The 19,882-nt window shown below is 41.4% G+C and overlaps 1 long non-coding RNA gene and 1 pseudogene across 3 annotated transcripts in view; one reads left to right on the top strand and one right to left on the bottom strand.

Annotated features, from left to right (window-relative positions):
• LOC139364373 (uncharacterized) overlaps positions 1–19,882 on the bottom strand; it is a 144,532-nt gene that overhangs the window by 121,759 nt on the left and 2,891 nt on the right. The gene's annotated exons all lie outside the window — the stretch shown is intronic.
• LOC105479343 (nucleophosmin pseudogene) lies at positions 39–715 on the top strand (annotated as a pseudogene).

Raw genomic sequence — 19,882 nt, 5'->3', positions numbered from 1 at the left:
GTGCAAAGGATGAATTGGACATTGTTGAAGCAGAGGCAATGAATTAGGAAGGCAATCCAATTAAAGTAACACTGGCAGCCTTGAAAATGTCTGTACAGCCAACAGTTTCCCTTGGAGGCTTTGAAATAACACCACTAGTGATCTTATGGTTGAAGTGTGGTTCAGAGCCAGTGCATATTAGTGGACATCACTTAGCAGTTGTGGAGGAAGATGCAGAGTCACAAGATGAAGAAGAGGATGTGAGACTCTTAAGTATATCTGGAAAGCAGTCTGCCCCTGGAAGTAGTAGCAAGTTTCCACAGAAAAAAGTAAAACGTGCTGCTGATAAAGATGATAGTGATGATAAAGACGATGATGATGACGATAATTTTGATGATGAGGAAACTGAAGAAAAAACACCAGTGAAGAAATCTGTACAAGATACTCCAGCCAAAAAATGCACAAAAGTCAAATCAGAATGGAAAAGACTCAAAACCATCATCAACACCAAGAACAAAAGGACAAGAATTTTTCATAAAACAGGAAAAAAACTCCTAAAACACCAAAAGGACCTAGTTCTGTAGAAGACATTAAAGCAAAAATGCAAGCAAATGTATAAAAAGGTGGTTCTCTTCCCAAAATGGAAGCAGAGTTCTTCAATTATGTGAAGAATTGCTTCTGGAGGATTTACCAAGAGGCTATTCAAGATCTCTGACAGTGGAGGAAGTCTCTTTAAGAAAATAGTTTAAACAATTTGTCAAAAATTTTCTGTCTAATTTCATTTCTGTAACAGTTGATATCTGGCTGTTCTTTTTATAACGCAGAGTGAGAACTTTCCCTACTATGTTTGATAAATGTTGTCTACGTTCCATTGCCAAGAATGTGTTGTCCAAAATGCCTGTTTAGTTTTAAAAGATGGAACTCCACTCTTTGCTTGGTTTTAAGTATGTATGGAATGTTATGATCGGACATAGTAGTAGCAGTGGTCAGACATGGAAATGGTGGAGAGACAAAATTATACATGTGAAATAAAACTCAGTATTTTAATAAAGTTAAAAATAAAAATAAAGATGCCTTTGTTGTTTCTGGTTCAATATTCTGTGGTCAACCCTTGGTGCTCATCTTGCTTGCTGCATCTGCAATACTCAGTGCAGCACACTGATCACTGTTTCCTCCATAATATAGCTTCCTAGACACCAAAATGTTGACTTTCTTCCCACTTCTCTGTTTCCCTTGCAGTGCTTTCTCAGTCTCATTTGTAATTTACCCCTTTTCCTGGACATCTCAATGTTGGAGTGCCCCAAGGCTCAGTTCTTGGATATTGTCCTTTCTCCTTCCCATCCAGTTCCAAGGACATAATACCACCCTCTCACTTATGACTATCAAATTTCCATCTCCAGTTCAACCTCTCATCCAAAGTCCAGACTCAAAGATCCAACCCTTACTATCAGACATTCACTTGCACATCTAATAGATATATTACACACAACATGTCCACAACCAAATTCCTGGTCCTCCCCTCAAAGCCTGTTTTAACTTCAGCTTCCCCTATTTTCATGATAGCATCTCCATCTTCCAGGTACTCAGGCCAAAAAATGTGTCATCCTCTTCTCTCTCCTTTGCTCATACCCAGTAGTCAATTCATCAGGAAACCAAGCTGATTCTACCTTCAAGACATACCCAGGACCTAATCACTTCCCACTGCCTCCTGACTGCTCCCCTGGTTCAGATTACTATGATAGCCTTCTAACTGGTTCTGGTTTCTACCTTTGACCCCACAACATTCTATTTGTAACAGAGCAACTTAACTAATTCTTTTAAAATGTTAAGTCAAATGACATCAATCTTCTGCCCAGAACTCTGTGTGGCTCCCCATTTCTCTCAGAGTGAAATATGATGTTTGGTAGCCTACATCTATGTGGTCTGGCCCCCTTATTTCCTCTGGACTTCACTTGCCCCCTGGTCTACTGACTCCAGCCACACTGGCCTCCTTCTACTCCCAGGATAGTACCAGGCATGCTCCAGCATTGGGGTCTTTCACTGCCTATTCCTTCTGCCTGGAACACTCTTCCCAGATATCTCCCTCTCCTGTGCCCTCTCCTACTTCAAGTCTCTGCTCAGACCTCACCTTCTACACAATTCTCAGCCCATTCTGGGCAATCTTGAAACTCCTCCCCACTCCCACCCTGGGGACTTCTGTTCTTTCCTACCATGCTTTATATGTTTCTTTCTTCTGCTCTGCATATCCCTTTAAACATGCAATTAATGTATTTATTTATTACATTCACACCTGGAGTCTCTCTCTTGCACTACAAGTTAAATTCCAGAAGGAGAGGGATTTTGCTTTTTTGCTTATGTAGATGCCAAGCTCTTGAAACAGTGCTAATACAGAGACCAGTATATGCTCGTTCAATAAAAAAATGAAGCACATGGAACTGCATGGTCAAACATCCTTAAACCCTTTAACCTGCTACGTCTTATACTTTTATGATTTAACCCGATACATTTCTTTCCTCCATTAAGAACAGATTTTTGTTCTTCTGATCAACACTACACCACCCAATGAAGGGTCTTTTAATTTATTCACCCAACCAGCCTTCAAATGTAATCAGGACCTATTAGATGAAGAGGCAGACTTGTTTTAAAAAGCAGCATAGCATGAGCAATCCATTCTTAAATCAGAGGCTTGTAAGCAGTAGGCGTTATAGTCAGGAATACAAAAACCGAAAATGAAACAGTTGTCGCTCAAATGCCTGTTAAAGATCCCCAGAGTGATCTTTATGTAGAATAAAAACAAAACTGAAACAAAACAAAACCAACAGTCATTAAAAAAAAATAGGTCATCTCTCCTAACTCCTGCTCAGCTTCTAAGGAATTAGACTCAGCTCTTAATATTCAACTTTTTCTCTCCCCTCTAGACCTTGTGGGCTTATTTTCTCTCTTACGGATTTATTTCAAGCAAAAGTAACAACCATAACCATCTGTTGCATAAAAATAAGAATTACACTTTTAACCAAAAGGCAACTTGCTATTGCTGAGATTTGCCACTTGTCCCATGTAGCAAAGATCCCAAGTGTAGCAAAATAACGAGCAACTCCAGGTCTACTTGAACACCCTTCTTTTTATGCTACTCATGCACTGGCATCAACTGTCAGGCCTCCAGCCCAGACCACATTCATGACTAGAAACTCAGAAGCAATACTCCGGTGATGTTCCCTGTAGTCCAAGCAGTTTCTTTGAGTGTGGCCAGTTTATAACTTCTGCATAACTTGGAAGTAATGGAGGACTCTTCCAGGCACCTATTCATTGGTTTATTTATTGTGACATATTTGCCTTTCCACTTGTAATCACTAACAGTTAAGGAAGGGGTAATAAATTCAGCTAATGTCAAGATTTAGACAATGGCAAGAGTCTAATGTTGGCCACCATCTGCAACGTTTGTGGTGTCACAATGGGCAGAGGAAGACAAAGGAACCGAGATTGCAAATATACTACATGAGTCAGGAAGGTCTGGAAAAGCCACATCTTTCTTTCTTTATTATTATTGCTGTTGTTAATCCATTAAGTGATTGATTTTTATTGGGTTATATTTCCAGTATCCCTTTCAGCTGAGTATAAGGCCATTTTCTTGGTTACCAGGGCAACGTGAGGTCAAGTTTGTGCATGTGTGGGTGTGTTGATAATTCATATCATATCGTATAGACTATGCAAATAAAACATGGGTCAGCCTCTTTCCTAAGTCCTCCAGCTCAAACAAGAGCAACTTCCATCTCAGCATATTACTCCCTGCTGTCAATGTCAGTCTCAAAACATTATCATGACAGAAACCAAAAGATTTCATGAATAGCTCTTTGAGCTACTTCACACCCCATGGAGTTTCAGTCTGGGTGAAGCATTGCTTCTCATTGAAGATATTGTAACAGTTTAGCAAAATCTAGCAAGTCAAATTCTTTCCAAAGGTAAAATGTTGTGGATTCATCTTAGCCTGTTCCTATCCAAACTGACAGATTTGCCCATGAAAATCACTTGAGATATCTTTATATGGAGAGGGAGGAACTATCTTTTGTTCCTTAACAGCTCGTAAGAGCAAATAATACTTGAGTTTGCTCTTCCTGAGAAAAAGGGGAAGAAAAGATCAAGAAAGTGAAGGCAGTAAAAGAAGCAAGAAATAATCAAGAAACTGATAGCTATATTTCCTATAATGATCAGCTATTACCTAACAAGAAACATGGCTTTCTTTTCTACTCTACTCTTAACCAATGGCTGGCTTGTATTTGGTGACTCCTAGGGCTCAAGTAGGCCATGCGACAGTGGACAGTGGCCCTCAAGCTGCTGCAGTGCAGGGCGTGTCTGAGGATGGTTCACAGGGAATGCCATGGGCACATGGTTTCTACACGATAGCAGAGGTTGTTCTCTATTGCAAGTATCTCAAATTTCTCCCACTGTCACAACTGGTTTGAGAGACTCAGAACATGGCACAAGGGCAGGAGATCCACTCAGGACAGTTGTCATTGCTGTGTGTAACCAATAGCCACAGTCAAAACAAACTAAAGGAGATGGTGTAAACCCTTTCAAAATTTCAGTTGGTAAGGGTTTCTATTTATAGTGCTGAGCAGTTTTGGATGGAGAGAGAATTCTCTCCAATTGGCACTGGCCAGTTCAGAACAGTGGTGTGGGTATGAAATTTATGTGGGTTGGTGGATGCTATAAGACCTAGAAGACCAAAGGTGATCTAACTTGGCACAGAAATACTTCCTCTGCAATCTGTCTCTTTATATGCTTTCTTTTGAGAAGAGTGCCTCTTGTCCTACTAAGGCTTCCAGTAATTGGCCCACCTTAAGCACCCAGTATGAATTCTGTTTTGTAATAGTGATTTTCTTCTCCACTCTACAGAAACACCATGCTGAGCCTCCTTGTGCCCCACCATCTGTAATACCCTCCTGCCTGTTCAAATCTCCCCTGTCCTTCAAGGCCCAGGTGAAGACCCTTCTTTCCCATGAAGCTTTACAGATGACTTCAGCCCACACTGATCTCTGAGTCATATGGCCCTCAGAGTCTGAGTCATGTAACTTGCCACTTGATTACACATTATTTGATATATCCTATAATTCTGGGTGGAATTACAGGATAATTTGTTGGTTTGTCCCCCAGTAAAACTGTACTCTGCTCAAAGTCAGAGATTGAAACTTTAACTTCTTTGCACCCCCACTGTTGCTGGCAGAGCCATGGACACATGGTAGACAGTCAATAAAAGACTAATTGGATTGTTCCCAAGTTGCAAATCAGTGCATACATTAAGAAGGCTAAGCCAAATAAACTCCCTTCATTAAAGTCTTCTAAATTACACATAGATCTAAAATTATAAAAAGCAAGGCAAATAACAGAGGTAAGTCACTGAAGGATAAAAATTATTTCAGCAGTAACCTCAAGTTGCAGAGACAATGTAGTTACAGGAACAAGGGAGGGAGGGAGGGCAAGATTTGATTCCAAATTGACCTTTTTGACATATTCAAAGTATATTGAGGGAAAGCTAAGGATGACAGCAGATAATAAGCGAGGTGCTACCTTCCAAAGTGGAAGGATGGCAGGAAAAACAAGCACTAATTGTGAGAGAAGGAGTATATGGGAGAGCATTTTGTGAGGGACAGGGAGATTAGAACCCCATGCACAGGGCCGTGAGAACTACATTCCATTCTGACAGCCTGCTTAGCCAAGAGATGCAGATAAATTAGTAGATATGTGGAGGTGAACAAAACGATCCCATTGATTGGGAAATTCACAAAGTATAAAAGAGGTCCTAAAAAGCCCAGTTATAGAATCTCTCATGATCCACATTGACCACTCTCTGAATCAAACCAGGCTCCTCTTTTGCCTGGAACCATGGACAGTGTCTTTAGCACCTGCAATGTGCCTAGCACTTTACATACACCACGTCCAAGCTGCACAACAACTTAACATAATGTTAGCAGTGTCGCTTGTATTTTACCGATGAATATATAAAGGCTCAGAAAATCAAAGTTATTTGCTTATTCTTCCACTCAACGAACATTTATTGTTGGCTTGCTTTAGTGCCAGGCACGGGGTGTTAAATAGGGGTCAAGGCAGCAGTGTCTGCTGTCATGGAGATTCTACCATAGAGCTGGAGAGTCTGGCTAAGGTTTGGACCCTGTCTGGTTCTAAACCACACATGTAGCCTCTTTTCTCTTCTACCCTTACAAGGAAAGCCTACGGATGATTTTCTTTTTAAACCTGTCATAAACACGATAATAACATGGTTATAAAAATATTTTGTCTCAATAATACTTCAATTGAAAAGACTATTTAAACTACCCCAGGAAATATGAAGTATGTGGAAACAATGGAAGACTTTTCTTACCTCTTATTTAAATTACAAAAGCAAAGCATGAAAAGCTTCTAGGAGTAGGGCAGATGGAGAAGACACAAGTTCCCCCCTTTCCATGACAAACAGAAATTATGGGCAAAGAGAAGCAACAAATTGTAAAACTGAGCTTGGAAAGAAAACAAGAAAGAGAAACCCCAAGAGTCCAGAAATAGGAAATGATCTCAAAGCCAAGTGACTGCAGTAAATGGGAGTTCACTGACTATGCCTCCTGTAGGTACTACGCCCAAACATCAAATCTAGGAGTTAGGGTTCTGACATTCGAGTGAGGTGTCACACCTAGGAGTTGGAAGTTAGGTATAAGCCCCTGCATGGAGCCTGGAGCTATGAAGAGCTACTCCATCCTCCAATCAAAGCAACAAAACTTTTTGTTCCCATGCAGGGAAAAAGAGCAAGAAAACTTGTCCTTCTGAGGTCATGGATGGGAAACAAAAAGAAATGGAAGCTCAGAAACTAGATATGCATGGTCAGAAATTATTCCACCCACTTTATAAAGAAACCTTCCTGCTAAGAAAGGAATACCTAGCTAGCCCAGACAAGTAATACTCTTAGAACCCTTGTGAATGCAAAACCAAAATCCTACTGCAGACACATCTCCACTACCCACTATGAAACAAACCCTACTGGAGATGAATTAACAATAAAAAGTATAAATCCAATGCGAACATGAAATATAACAAGGGTGAGTTTGCAAGGGCATCAAACAAAAAACTGGAGCTAACAGGACAATTTGAGAAAGACTACAAAATAAACAAGAGAATGAAGGAGATGGGAGAAGCAATCAGAACTATAGTGAAAGAAGGGATCAGAATTTTATCAAAGACGTATTTTAAAGAGAATTAAGAGGAGATTTAGAAATGAAAAATGTAACCATCGAAATTAAAAACCCAATACACATTCCATAAGCAGATTAGACAGTGGGTGACAAATTAAGTAAACCAGAAGAAAGCACTAAAAAAATACTCTAAATACAGTAGTGAGAAAAAAATAGAAATTATAAAAGAGCTCTTAAAAAACATGGAGAATAAAATGACAAAATCAAATGTAGATCTGATACCAGTTCTGGAAGTAGACACTGAAAAAAAGGGAGAAGCATTATTCAACAAAAACGGTCAAAACTGTTCACAAGAAGAGACATAGTTCTTTGAATGACACACAGAATCATCAGCAAAAAAATATAAGTTAACTCCAGCAACATTAAATTGAAAGTGCAAAATATCAAAGACCAAAAAACTCTTAAAAGCAACCAAAGGATTCGGTTTGCCAGTATTTTACTGAGGATTTTTGTATCAATGTTCATCAGGTATATTGGTCTAAAATTCTCTTTTTTTGATGTCTCTCTGTCAGGCTTTGATATCAGGATGATGTTGGCCTCGTAAAATGAGTTAGGGAGGATTCCCTCTTTATTGATTGGAATAGTTTCAGAAGGAATGGTACCAACTCCTCCTTGTACCTCTGGTAGAATTCGGCTGTGAATCCGTCTGGTCCTGGACTTTTTTTGGTTGGTAGGCTATTAATTATTGCCTCAATTTCAGAGTCTGCTGTTGGTCTATTCAGGGATTCAATTTCTTCCTGGTTTAGTCTTGGGAGAGTGTAACCGTCCAGGAAATTATCCATTTCTTCTAGGTTTTCTAGTTTATTTGCATAGAGGTGTTTATAGTATTCTCTGATGGTAGTTTGTATTTCTGTGGGGTCGGTGGTGATATCTCCTTTATCATTTTTTTATTGCATCTATTTGATTCTTCTCTCTTTTCTTCTTTATTAGTCTTGCTAGTGGTCTATCAATTTTGTTGATCTTTTCAAAAAACAAACCCCTGGATTCATTGATTTTTTGGAGGGCTTTTTGTGTCTCTGTCTCCTTCAGTTCTGCTCTGATCTTAGTTATTTCTTGCCTTCTGCTAGCTTTTGAATGTGTTTGCTTTTGCTTCTCTAATTCTTTTAATTGTGATGTTAGGGTGTCAATTTTAGATCTTTCCTGCTTTCTCTTGTGGGCATTTAGTGCTATAAATTTCCCTCTATACACTGCTTTAAATGTGTCCCAGAGATTCTGGTATGTTGTATCTTTGTTCTCAATGGTTTCAAAGAACATCTTTATTTCTGCCTTCATTTTGTTATGTACCCAGTAGTCATTCAGAAGCAGCTTGTTCAGTTTCCATGTAGTTGAGCGGTTTTGATTGAGTTTCTTAGTCCTGAGTTCTAGTTTAATTGCACTGTGGTCTGAGAGACAGTTTGTTATAATTTCTGTCCACATCAAAAAGCTTATCCACCATGATCAAGTGGGCTTCATCCCTGGGATGCAAGGCTGGTTCAACATAGGCAAATCAATAAACGTTATCCAGCATATAAACAGAAACAAAGACAAAAACCACATGATTATCTCAATAGATGCAGAAAAGGCCTTTGACAAAATTCAACAGCCCTTCATGCTAAAAACTCTCAATAAATTCGGTATTGATAGAATGTATCTCAAAATCATAAGAGCTATTTATGACAAACCCACAGCCAATATCATACTGAATGGGCAGAAACTGGAAGCATTCCCTTTGAAAACTGGCACAAGACAGGGATGCCCTCTCTCACCACTCCTATTCAACATAGTGTTGGAAGTTCTGGCTAGGGCAATCAGGCAAGAGAAAGAAATAAAGGGTATTCAGTTAGAAAAAGAACAAGTCAAATTGTCCCTGCTTGCAGATGACATGATTGTATATTTAGAAAAACCCATCGTCTCAGCCCAAAATCTCCTTAAGCTGATAAGCAACTTCAGCAAAGTCTCAGGATACAAAATCAATGGGCAAAAATCACAAGCATTCTTATACACCAGTAACAGACAAACAGAGAGCCAAATCACGAATGAACTCCCATTCACAATAGCTTCAAAGAGAATAAAATACCTAGGAATCCAACTTACAAAGGATGTAAAGGACCTCTTCAAAGAGAACTACAAACCACTGCTCAGTGAAATAAAAGAGGACACAAACAAATGGAAGAACATACCATGCTCATGGATAGGAAGAATCAATAATGTGAAAATGGTCATACTGCCCGAGGTAATTTATAGATTCAATGCCATCCCCATTAAGCTACCAATGACTTTCTTCACAGAATTGGAAAAAAACTGCTTTAAAGTTCATATGGAACCAAAAAAGACCCCGCATTGCCAAGATAATCCTAAGTCAAAAGAACAAAGCTGGAGGCATCATGCTACCTGACTTCAAACTATACTACAAGGGTACAGTAACCAAAACAGGATAGTACTGTACCAAAACAGAGATATAGACCAATGGAACAGAACAGAGCCCTCAGAAATAATACCACACATCTACAGCCATCTGATCTTTGACAAACCTGACAAAAGCAAGAAATGGGGAAAGGATTCCCTATTTAATAAATGGTGCTTGGAAAATTGGCTAGCCATAAGTAGAAAGCTGAAACTGGATCCTTTCCTTACTCCTTATACGAAAATTAATTCACAATGGATTAGAGACTTAAATGTTAGAACCTAAAACCATACAAACCCTAGAAGAAAACCTAGGGAATAACTTTCAGGACACAGGCATGGGCAAGGACTTCATGTCTAAAACACCAAAAGCAATGACAACAAAAGTCAAAATGGACAAATGGGATCTAATTAAACTAAAGAGCTTCTGCACAGCAAAAGAAACTACCATCAGAGTGAACAAACAACCTACAGAATGGGAGAAAAATTTTGCAATCTACTCATCTGACAAAGGGCTAATATCCAGAACCTACAAAGAACTCAATCAAATTTACAAGAAAAAAACAAACAACTCCATCAAAAAGTGGACAAAAGGCAAAGGAATGTCTTCTCAAAAGAAGACATTCATACAGCCAATAGACACATGAAAAAGTGCTCATCATCATTTGCCATCAGAGAAATGCAAGTCAAAACTACAATGAGATACTGTCTCACACCAGTTAGAATGGCAATCATTACAAAATCAGGAAACAACAGGTGCTGAGAGGATGTGGAGAAATTGGAACACTTTTACACTGTTGGTGGGACTGTAAACTAGTTCAACCATTGTGGAAAACAGTGTGGCGATTCTTCAAGGATCTAGAACTAGAAATACCATTTGACCCAGCCATCCCATTACTGGGGATATACCCAAAGGATTATAAGTCATGCTGCTATAAAGACACATGCACACATATGTTTAATGCGGCACTATTCACAATAGCAAAGACTTGGAATCAACCCAAATGTCCATCAGTGACAGACTGGAATAAGAAAATGTGGCAAATATACACCATGGAATACTATGCAGCCATAAAAAAGGATGAGTTTGTGTCCTTTGTAGGGACATGGATGCAGCCGGAAACCATCATTCTCAGCAAACTATCGCAAGAACAGAAAACCAAACACCACATGTTGTCACTCACAGGTGAAAATTGAACAATGAGATCACCTGGACACAGGAAGGGGATCATTACACACCGGGTCCTGTTGTGGGGGGCTGGGGGGAAGGATGGCATTGGGAGATATACCTAATGTAAATGACGAGTTAACGGGTGCAGCACACCAACATGGCACATGTATATATATGTGACAAACCTGCACATTGTGCACATGTACCCTAGAACTTAAAGTATAAGAAAAAAGAAAAAAAGCAACCAACCAAAGGGGGAAAAAAGCTACCTATAAAGGAATGACAATCACACTGACACAATATTTCATATTAGCAACAACAGATGCCAGCATTGTATCTCCAAAGGGCAGTGGGAATCTAGCTATCAAGCTAGTATTTTGAACCTAAATCATCTATCCCTATGTTGTTCCATATGAAGTATTGTAGTCACTGGTCAAATGTGACTATTGAGCCCCTGCAACGTAGTTAGTCTGAATTGAGATGAGCTGTAAGTATAAAATATACTCTGTATTTCAAAGGCTTATTGTGAAAAGAATGTGAAATATCTTGTTAATAATATTTTATATTGATTACATGTCAAAATGGTGACATTTTGGATATATTGGGTTACATATAATATATTAAATTTACCCATTTTTGCTTTTTTACTTTTAAAATCACCCCCAATGATCTCCATTCATTCACTTGATGACATTTGCCACCTTCCTCCAACCTCAGGCTATTTGCAAATTGAAAATAATCTCTTAATTAACTCCTTGGCTACTTTGTACTTTTAGCATTTCCTTGGTTTCAAAGTATACATTTATTTGTAGAATCATTTTATCCACATCTGTCTCCTAACTAAAGTAAATATAAACTCCATAAAGACAGAAATGATACCTGTCATAGCCACTACTGTGTGCTCAGCCCCTAGCACAGAGTGGATCCAGGTCTCTCTGTCTTCGCTGTAATTAAGAGTATGTGCTTCAGCATCAGATGGCATGATTTTGAATCTGTCTCCACTGGGGCCATCTATTTGACCTGAAGGCACGTCATCTGACTTTTCCGGGCTTTGATTTCCTTTGTTTTAAAAAGACTATTTTCCTACTCTTTAAGATTTTAATGAAATGATGAGTGATATAGCCCATAGGTTGTCTCCTTCCCTCTGATGCTTTTTAATATGTGCCTAGGATTTAATTTATAAAGTGAGTAGAAACACGGAGCGGTCAATGCCTTTGAAGGAAAAGTTTAGTGTTACAGCTTCCCTGGAAATGAGACATAGCACACTGTGCAGGGTCATGTGGGGAAACATGAGAGTCACTGAGGAGCGAGGAGGCAGGGGAAGGCATGGCCACAGCTGTTACTGGGGTTTCTGTGGGAAACCCAGGGCAGGGTAAACAGCTTCAGATTGGCCAGTTTGAATAAATCTGGACATAAGGCTGCCCCTAGGTATCTGGTCCCTGGCCCTGGGTTGATGTAGGGCAGGGAAATATTGGCTTGGTACATGAGAGTTCAGTGAAGAAGGTGGCTGGGGTGTGGCTATGGATCAGTGGTAAGCATTTGAAAGGCAGACTCAGAGATAAGCCATTTACAATTTCCAGGAATTAACTAACCCTGTGCAGGGCAGCTTCTCTCCAGTCAGCAATGCACCCAAGATGTCAGGGCATTATAAAATTAAACACACACACACACACACACACACACACAAAATTAGTACACTTTTGAGCCACTGTTGTCTTTCCAAAGAGTAACAACTTGCATGTCACAGTGGCCACTCCCTTGTCCTGGACACAATTCTGCTTATTTAGGCTTCTTCCACTTGCCCTGAGAGATGACTTGTTCCTAAACCACACTTACCTACTTTCCAAAAACCACCAAGCTAATTGCCACAGTTCTGCCATAATTCTGGTCTTAGTGCTAGAGCACTCCCCAGCTTAGCCTGTCCCAGCTCCCAGGAGATGCTAGACTAAATTATTGTTAACTATTCTGCAAGCTCAAGGAAATGCTATTAAACATGCCAAAAAAGAAAGAAAGGGCCGGGTGCGGTGGCTCATGCCTGTAACCCCAGGAATTTGGGAGGCCAAGGTGGGCAGATCACCTGAGGTCAGGAGTTCAAGACCAGCCTGGCCAACATGGGGAAACCCCGTCTCTACTAAAAAATACAAAAATTAGCCAGGTATGGTGGCGCATGCCTGTAATCCCAGCTACTTGGGAGGCTGAGGCAGAAGAATTACTTGAACCCGGGAGGTGGAGGTTGCAGTGAGCCAAGACTGTGCCATTGCACTCCAGCCTGGGCAATGGAGCGAGACTCTGCCAAGAAAGAAAGAAAAAAGAAAAGAAAAGAGAAAAGAAAATTTTTCCCATGGTAAGTTACAGAAATTACTCACAGTGGCTTGGGCAGAAAAGAATTTATTATAAGGATACAGAAGTATCTCAGGAATCCACAGGCAGCTGACCTGAGGAGTGAACTGGATTGGGGATGCCATGCAGATACTCTTTAACTTTTGTTCCTCTTTGCTCATCTGCTCTGTTTTTCAGACTGAAGTTCTCTATTGCTTCACTGCACATTGTGGACCACTGCACATTGTCCACCACTACAGCTGACTGGCCCAGTTTGGGTGAGATACTCATCTCTAATCTAACCAACTGTTGCTGGGGGTAGCAGGGGTGGCAAGGAAATTATAAGCCAAACAGACAAAGATGATCACAGTGATAGAATAGTTTGGAAGGTTAAAATGCTGGCTAAACAGCTTCTCAGGGCACAAAACTAGTATGCATTATACATTTTTAAGACAGTGATATAGTATGTAGTATTAACCAAACTTTTGGAAATTCAAACATCTTTTTTTCCAATGATTCATTAAATGTTAGGGAACTAGCATCCTACAGAATACAATTGCCAAAGGTTAGAGGTTGTGGCATATTTTTTATTTTCTAAAGTGCTTTACCACGTCGCAGAAGATCAAAAGATGAGATTTCTTGACATTCTGTGTGTATATCTTATAAAATCGTTGGGTAGATGGGGGCATTGAAGGTTAAGGGTACTTCATGAGAACAGACACAACAAGAAAGTGGGAACTTTGAAGTCCCTGCCTAAAGTAGAATCATCAAAATTTGAGCAGCACCAATCCTCATACCCAGCTGTCTCATCTTAGAAGCTCCAGAAAAGCTGATTGACTGACCCAAGGTCACACAGCAAGTTAGTAGCAAAGTTGAAACCAGAACTATAGCACGATGAGTACTATTGTTAACAGCAGGCCAACCTTGGATGTATTCAAGGTAGAGATTTGACTTTTCAAATATTTGCAAAGCCTCCTTTGAGCTAATTGGTACTGTAGGAGTGCCTGGATTTTATGATAAGAGGAGCAGGGATTTTGCATTACAAGTTCAGAGACTGAATCCATGTTTACCAGCCCAAGCTGAAGAGACTCTGAGATCACATTCTTCACTGCCACACTGACATCCACGGAAGCCGCATGTACTCAGAGTGCACTCACACTGGGAGCCTTATGGAGTGTTTAATCCTTAATTTAAATCCTAATGATTATTCAGCCTATTCGAGAGTTTAACTCAGTCATCAAAGGTGAAGTTGCCTCGGGGTTCTGCATTCAACAAGGCAGGAAATTAGTTTCTTAGCCCCAAAATTAGTTTCTTAGTCAGCAGCCCCAAAGCAAAATATGTCATCCATTGGCACCAAGAGACAAAGCAAGTCCTTCCAGGGGACTTCAAGAGTTGCTGGCTGATGGCAAAGACCTTGTGCCACCTACCCTCCCCACCCCAGTGCCTATCTTTACATCCAATGCAGAAAAGGGAGTGACATGGGAAGCCCGTCTTTGGCCATAGTGGAACAAATAGCTTCCAGTATGAAGAGTTTGCTTGGCCCAAAGCTTGTGCCACTGACTGTTTTAAAAGTAGACTTACTCCAGGCTACCCTCTTTGGTTCACTTCCCTTTGTATGGGAGCTCTGTTTTCACTCTATTAAATCTTGCAACTGCACACTCTTCTTGTCCGTGTTTGTTTCGGCTCAAGCCGAGCGTTCACTCGCCGTCCACCACTGTTGTTTGCCACCGTTGCAGACCCACCACTGATTTCCATCCCTCTGGATCTGTCAGGGTGTCCGCTGTGCTCCTGATCCAGCGAAGCACCCATTGCCGCTCCCAATCAGGCTAAAGGCTTGCCATTGTTTCTGCATGGCTAAGTGCCTGGGTTCTTCCTAATAGAGCTGAACACTAGTCACTGGGTTCCACAGTTCTCTTCTGTGACACACGGCTTCTAATAGAGCTATAACACTCACGGCATGGCCCAAGATTCCACTCCTTGGAATCCATAAGGCCAAGAACCCCAGGTCAGAGAACACAAGACTTGCCACCATCTTGGAAGCAGCCCGCCACCATTGGAGCTCTGGGAACAAGGACTCCCAGCAACATTTGGCAACCACGAAGGTACTTCTAAAGCAGTAAGTAATATTGGACAACTTTTGCTTGATATTCTATCCTATCCTTCCTTAGAATTGATGGAAAATACCAGGCACCTGTGAGTCAGTTAAAAACGATTAGCGTCGCCATCGGACTTAAGACTCAGGTGTGAGGCTGTCTGGGGAAGGGCTTTCTAACAATCCCCAACCCTCCTGGGTTGGGAGCGTTCATCTGCCTAGAACCAGCTTCTGCTTTCAGTTCTCCTGGGGAAGCCAAGGGCTGACTAGAGGCAGGAAGCTATCGTCCTGAACTCCCGGCATTAGCCAGTTGAGATCATGGCGCAGCCAGAAGTCTCTACTCAACAGTTGCCGGTGTGTGGGCCCCTACCTTTCTTTCTGACCCATACCTCCTAGGTCCCGACCACAACTTTCTTGAAAGCGTAGCCCCAAAATTCTCCTTACCACTGAATCTACTTCCTCCGATCCCTGCCTCCTAGGTACTAATGGTTCAGACTTTCATTTCCTCTAGCAAGTTGTATCTCCAAAGGGATCTAAGGAAGCTCTACACTGCGTCCCTAGGCACCTAGGCTATAAACCCAGGGAGTCTTGTCCCTGGTGTCCCTCCGATTTAGGCACACAGCTCTCAAAATGGGCAGTTATGTGGGACCCATTCCCCACCACCCTTGCCAAGGCCCCAAGTTTGTAAATGGCTAAGAGAAGAGAAAGAGAAAGAGACAGAGAGAGAGAGAGAGAGAGAGAGAGAGAGAGAGAGAGAGACATAGAGAGGAGAGAGACAGAGACAGAGAGGAGAAAGAGGCAGAGAGACAAAGAGGGAGTCAAAGAGAGAAAGAAAGAGAAAGATAGAAATTGTAAAAAACAGTGTGCCCTGTTCCTTTAAAAGCCAGGGTAAATTTAAAACCTATAATTGATCATTGAAGGTCTTCTCCAGGACCCCATAACACTCCAATACTACCTTGTTATCAGTGTAAACAAGGGCGTGACCTGAAAACACTGAGACCACTGAGAACCCATATACTCTGCTTTCCCAAATACCAGAAGAAGCACAGGGGTTTACAGTCCTGGACCTTAAGGATGCCTTTTTCTGCATCCTTGCACATCTTGACTCTCAATTCTTGTTTGCCTTTGAAGATCCTTCGAACCCAACGTCTCAATTCACCTGAAGTGTTTTACCCCAAGGGTTCGGGGATAGCCCCCATCTATTTGGCCAGGCATTAGCCCAAGATTTGAGCCAGTTCTCATACCTGGACACTCTTGTCCTTTGGTACGTGGATGATTTACTTTTTAGTTTTCAGAAACCTTGTGCCATCAAGGTACCCAAGCACTCTTAAATTTCCTCGCCATCTGTGGCTACAAGGTTTCCAAACCAAAGGCTCAGCTCTGCTCACAGCAGGTTACTTAGGGCTAAAATTATCCAAAGGCACCAGGGCCCTCAGTGAGGAACGTATCCAGCCTATACTGGCTTATCCTCACCCCAGAATCCTAAAGCAACTAAGAGGGTTCCTTGGCATAACAGGCTTCTGTCAAATATGCATTCCCAGGTACGGCGAAATAGCCAGGCCATTATATACACTAATTAAGGAAACTCAGAAAGCCAATACCCATTTAGGAAGATGGAAACCTGAAGCAGAAGCGGCTTTCCAGGCCCTAGGGAAGGCCCTAACCCAAGCCCCAACGTTAACCTTGCCAACAGGGCAAGACTGTCTTTATATGTCACAGTCTTGTGACATATATATCACATGTATATGACTGTGTAAGGAGTCCTTACACAGGTCCAAGGGACCATCTTGCAACCCGTGGCATATCTGAGTAAAGAAATTGATGTAGTGGCAAAGGGTTGGCCTCATTGTTTACGGGTAGTGGAGGCAGTAGCAGTCTTAGTATCTAAAGCCATTAAAATAATACAGGGAAGAGATCTTACTGTGTGGACACCTCATGATGCAAACAGCATACTCACTGTTAAAGGAGATTTGTGGCTGTAAGACAACTGTTTACTTAAATATCAGGCTCTGTTACTTAAAGGGCCAGTGCTGTGAATGTGCACTAGTGCAACTCTTAACCCAGCCACATTTCTTCCAGACAATGAAGAAAAGATAGAACATAACTGTCAACAAGTAATTACTCAAACCTATGCCACTCGAGGGGACCTTCTAGAGGTTCCCTTGACTGATCCCGACCTCAACTTGCATACTGATGGAAGTTCCTTTGTAGAAAAAGGACTTTGAAAAGCGGGGTATACAGTGGTCAGTGATAATGGAATACTTGAAAGTAATCCCCTCACTCTAGGAACTAGCGCTCAGCTGGCAGGACTAATAGCCCTCACTTGGGCACTAGAATTAGGAGAAGGAAAAAGGGTAAATATATATACAGACTCTATGCTTACCTAGTCCTCCATGCCCATGCAGCAATATGGAGAGAAAGGGAAATCCTAACTTCTGAAGGAACACACATCAAACATCAGGAAGCCATTAGGAGATTATTATTGACTGTACAGAAACCTAAAGAGGTGGCAGTCTTACACTGCTGGGGTCGTCAGAAAGGAAAGGAAAGGGAAATAGAAGGGAACCACCAAGCGGATATTAAAGCAAAAAGAGCCACAAGACAGGACCCTCCATTAGAAATGCTTATAGAAAGAACCCTAGTGTGGGGTAATCCCCTCCGAGAAACCAAGCCCCAGTACTCAGCAGAAGAAATAGAGTGGGGAACCTCACGAGGACATAGTTTCCTCCTCTCAGGTTGGCTAGCCACCAAAGAAGGGAAAATACTTTCACCAGCAACTAACCAATGGAAATTACTCAAAACCCTTCACCAAACCTTTCACTTAGGCATTGATAGCACCCATCAGATGGCCAAATTATTATTTACTGGACCAGGTCTTTTCAAAACTATCAAGCAGATAGTCAGGGCCTGTGAAGTGTGCCAAAAGAAATAATCCCCTTCACTTCAAGCCATACATTTGAATCTGTGTATCTTTAACCTCGTTGTTAAGTTTGTCTCTTCCAGAATCAAAGTTGTAAAGCTACAAATCGTTCTTCAAATGGAGCCCCAGATGTAGTCCATGACTAAAATCTACCGCAGACCCCTGGACCAGCCTGCTATCCTATGCTCTGATGTTGATGACATCAAAGCCACCCCTCCCGAGAAAATCTCAACTGCACGATCTCTACTGTGCCCCAATTCAGCAGGAAGCAGTTAAGAGCGGTCGGCCAACCTCCCCAACAGCACTTGGGTTTTCCTGTTGAGAGAGGGGACTGAGAACAGGACTAACTGGATTTCCTAGGTCAACTAAGAATCCCTAAGCCTAGCTGGGAAGGTGACCCCATCCACCTTTAAACACGGAGCTTGCAACTTAACTCACACCCAGCTAATCAAGTAGTAAAGAGAGCTCACTACAATGCTAATTAGGCAAAAACAGGAGGTAAATGGCCAATCATCTATTGCCTGAGAGCACAGCGGGAGGGACAATGATCGGGATATAAACCCAGGTTTTCCAGCCGGCTACCCTCTTTGGGTCCTCTCCCTCTGTATGGAAGCTGTGTTTTCACTCTATTAAATCTTGCAACTGCACAAAAAAAAAAAAAAAAAAAAAAAAAAAAAAAAAAAGAGACTTACTCCTTGATGCCTTCTATTACCTGTGGGAGTAGATCATTTAATGGAACATGCTCGTCAAAATGATGGAACTCAGAATGCTTTTTACCAAGCACCAGCCTTCCGGTTAAGTAGTTTATAGACACATGCACTCAGGGATGGAAACATTGCGGGAAATGGAAGAGGCTGGGGAGATAAAAGCCACAGCAGGAAGACTCCCCTAGAACACTACATTGATGTTTCTTCCAAAAATCCATTCTCTGGAATCCGCATATTAGGCCCTACCACCATCACCACCTCTTTCCCCACATAGCCCTCACCACCATGCCCAGAAAGACAATCACAGAGGCCATTTTACTGGTTGCTAGATTAGAGCAAATTATGCAGGACACGTCAACACTCAATGACATTTTCCTGATTGACTGGTTAATAGAAAAATATATCCAGTGCTCCCAGAATGGATGGAAAAATGTATCATTATCTGTCTAAGCAGATGCCCCACTGTGCACCCAGCCACTTCTGAGCAGAGGAGGCAAGCCCACAGAAGCCTCCTCCTTCAATCCGTCCTTAAGTTGTGTCCCCGAGTGTCAGAGTGTGCCTTTCTTGGCCCTGTGTGATAGGGTTGAGTTTGTCTGCATGTGTTGCACCTTTATTTGATTTTCTAAATGTCACCTTGTGGCCATCACCTCCATCATCTTGTGTGAGCCAGTGACACCATCCCAACCCAATAGCTGGATCAACTGGAGTGTTCAAGGCATCACAAGATCTCCCTTCCCCTGCAACCCTCGTCACTGTCAATTTAATGATGAATCCAAACACAGAATGACCTTTATTTTTGTTTATATAATTTATTTCCCCATAGCTGAAGAAATATTTGTTCATTCATTATGAAGTATTTGGAAAATACAAGTGGAAAGAAAACCCTCCTGAAAATCAGTCATAACTCCACCAAATTAAAAGATGCTTGAATAACCCTTTCTTTCATCTTTTTACTATACACATATATAGAAAACTCAGAGCTAACATTTATTGAATGCTACAATGCTTCTACTACTTTGCTAAAGGTTCAGATATATTATTTCACTTAATTCTCACCACAGCTCTAGGTAGTAAATA

The sequence above is a fragment of the Macaca nemestrina genome, chromosome 7 (assembly GCF_043159975.1).
Source record: "Macaca nemestrina isolate mMacNem1 chromosome 7, mMacNem.hap1, whole genome shotgun sequence".
NCBI classification, from domain to species: Eukaryota; Metazoa; Chordata; class Mammalia; order Primates; family Cercopithecidae; genus Macaca; species Macaca nemestrina.
Note: the sequence above shows the minus strand (reverse complement) of the source record. Positions and strands in the feature narration are given on the sequence as shown.